Genomic DNA, 3612 nt, shown 5'->3' with positions numbered 1-3612 from the left:
ATTGTCAGAATATGATTACACATTTTGGCACAAGCCTTGCCGCCTGCATAGCAATGCCAACGACCTAAGCAGAAAGGTTAAAGTTGCTCAGACATGATGATGATTCTATAGACGAATTAAAAGACTCACAAGAGAGAGATGTAGAATGCCATCGGTATACATCACTGTCTGATTTTGATGCTGACGACGGTATACTAATGGCAAGGCCCTGCTGGGTAACTATAATATAAAACAATAATAATAGTTTAGATATATGGAAATAATGGGAATAATTTTTTTAGTGTGTCGGACAAGCACAATAAGCTGAGCTATGCCTGTAAAACGGGTAAAGAATCTTTTCATATTAGTAGGTTTATGCTTACCAATTAATAATACTACGTCCGATCGCCGTATCCACCTACAAAATCTTGACCGTGTTCGTCGTTACTTTTGTAATCGAATCTTTGTAATAACTCCGAAGTACACAGGTGGGCTTCTTGGGATTTTGTATATTGCAGTACTACTTGGGATGGTGACTCGAGCACTTTCTCACCGGTGAAGTAATACTATATTCTTCCTTCTACGCACATAAAAAATACAGACTTTTTACTTATTCTCACAACCAAAACGGCTACCGCCGATTTCGCTCTAAAATAACGTGCGTCTACCTTCGTTCATTAACAGAAAGCGAGTCTTTCGTCTTACTGAGGAACAGGAAAAACATCTTATGTTTCTTAACATTTGAAAATCAAAAATACATGACGGTAAGCGCAGGCTCTACGCTGGCCTACCCGCTGCTTCACCTTTTCTCTTTGCCTTTGAAGAAAACGAAAACATAAAAGCAAGAAATACAAAAGATACATCACAGTAACAGAGTAGTAATGCTAAAAGAACTACAACAACGAATAACAGCACAGTGTCATGACAGTTTACAGGCCTGCCATAATGGGCAATGAGCCTCAAATTACTAGTGGAGAGTTCGACAAGGCAACGTTAGGAACTATGTACAAAATTGTGTGTCTTGTGGGCAGAGAGCGCCTCCACCAAGGACTAATGCTCCTTTATAAACATTACCAGAAATATCGAAACCATTTCGAATTGTGGCCCCAGATATCTGCGGCCCATTTCCACAAAGCATCAAGACTAATAAACATATATTCTCTATTATTGATCACATTTCAGGATACATAATTTTGATACTACTTGCAGATATGACAGCTGACACTGTTGCCTGCGCCTTTGTCAATCACTTGGTACTGCCTTTTGGAAGTCCTGGCGCAATACTCATCAACCAAGGCTCAATGCCAGTGGGTGCCTAGAGGAAGTGCACAAAACTATTTTATGAACGCTATCGCATTATGTAGGGTAGACTCAGTTAGATTGGGACACATATATAGGATTTGTCGCCTCAGCGTACAATAGTCATGTCCGGGAGGTAACAGGACACTCCCCACACGAAGCAGTCTATGGGAGACCCACGAATTCACCATTTGAGATTGGCGGATTGCCTTCTGATGTCAACATAGACTAGCCCGCCGTCTCAAAGACATATGGGACCAAGTTAAACACAGTAATTTCAAAGCCACACAAAAGCAGCTAGAACGCGGCAACAAAGGCGCTACACTCCCTCAATATAAACCTGATGTAGTATTCCTCCGAAATCCTGTGGTAAAAAAAAAGGGACGAACTAAAAGGTTCACTCATCGGTACTAAGATGCCTTCCCTCTATCGCGCATCCCCTCCCCGGTGAATGGCGAAATTAAGTTACCTATCGTGATACAACAGTAAACTTTGATCGGCTAAAGCAGTATCAAGGCCTATGTGTGCCTCCTCAAGCATCACCGCCTGGTTCTACCCTTGAAGTCGCTCCGACGGGTAACCTTTACCCACAACAAAGCAGAAAAAGAAGAAAGGTAGCGTGTTACCAGCACGTCCTCGCTATTCCTTAAGAAACAAGCATCCCTATGCCCTGAGGTCCAGGAATTAAATGAGATGAAAATAGTGATAAGAATGTCACAACAGTATAAGAAAGATAAGAATGACTTACTTATTTGTTTTTATCTACAAAATGTATTAGCCGGAATAAACTGAGTGCAACAGAGATGCATGCTGTTCCACTAAAACCAAAAAAATTAGCAAGGGTTGCTTGTGCCCTTTGTTTCTAGTTGTGTCGTGTACCATAAGTCGTAATGTTAAGCACCAGCAGTTGTAGCTGAGGAAAATGATAAGATTCAAGTTATGAGAACTAACCGATAAGCGAGTTAATTAGTTAATTCTTTTTCAGTTGGGGCAAACTGCTGCCAGTTACAGGAAAACGTGGAAGTATGAGTAAGTTTGTGATCAGCAGTCACGATTTACGTAAGTTAGACACAGCCTGTCAGTTACATCTGGTCGTGAACAGAAAAGCTAAATATAATAAGTTGTTACGAATCCACGGTAACACATTGCTTAACTTTAATTAATGCATGTCCAGGGAGACGAAAGACTTGCACAAGATGTATAGGAAACAAAGTCAGTTTGCATAATGTCACTGCAAGGGAAATAGACACTAAATGTAGTAAAAGGCCTCTCAAATGTTTAATAGGAATCCACTCCTTAGAAACACATGTGGCCGCAAGTGAATACATGTGTTACATACATGTGAAGAACAAAAGTTATTCTCCACTCGAGAGTCAGTCAGAAACTGCTTCTTGTACCATAATTTGAACACCAAAATATGCAGAGAAAGTTAACTGCCATCTCACTCAATGGTACTAGTACCGCTGGATAACTTAAGACACATAATCGCGCACTTACAAGTAACAGCTGTTACCAGTAAGCAACGGTTTCCTTTCTTCCTACAATGCTTCAAGAATGGTACAGTTCTATTTCTTAACGAGTATTAAGAGATGTTTTGTCAGTCAGTTATTTATACTGCCACGAGCAAATTGCTTTGTATGTCTACAAAGAGTGTAATACAAACGTAAGACGTTACCCACTGCCATTACTTTTGAAATCAACCAATTTTACTTATACGGAGATGAAATGGTTCACAGACACAGCTAACTTCTATGCAAAAACTTAGAGTTAGAACCCGACTTTAAAACAAAGCCATGATGTTATTTTACATTCAGATTTCGCGCACTGGGGTAGCAATTCAATCCCATTTAGGTTCAAAATTGTTGATTATTATCTAATAGTAACGAAAATTTATTACAAAACAAGAAACTAGTAAAGATAATCTTACTCTCGTCAGCTTAGAGGCAACAGGATCAAAGCGTGTCTCTAAAGATTTCTACTCTGTAGGATCATTTACCAACTTCCTGGTGAATGTCTTTCCATTCTCTAATAGGAAATATACTACTGGTCATTAAAATTGCTACACCACGAAGATGACGTGCTAAAGACGTGAAATTTAACCGACAGGAAGAAGATACTGTGATATGCAAATGATTAGCTTTTCAAACCATTCACACAAGTTTGGCGCCGGTGGGCGACACCTACAACGTGCTGACATGAGGAAAGTTTCCAACCGCTTTCTCATACACAAACAGCAGTTGACCGGCGTTGCCTGGTGAAACGTTGTTGTGATGCCTCGTGTAAGGAGGAGAAATGCGTACCATCACGTTTCCGACTTTGATTAAGGTCGGATTG

The sequence above is a fragment of the Schistocerca americana genome, chromosome 1, assembly GCF_021461395.2.
Source record: "Schistocerca americana isolate TAMUIC-IGC-003095 chromosome 1, iqSchAmer2.1, whole genome shotgun sequence".
NCBI classification, from domain to species: Eukaryota; Metazoa; Arthropoda; class Insecta; order Orthoptera; family Acrididae; genus Schistocerca; species Schistocerca americana.
Note: the sequence above shows the minus strand (reverse complement) of the source record.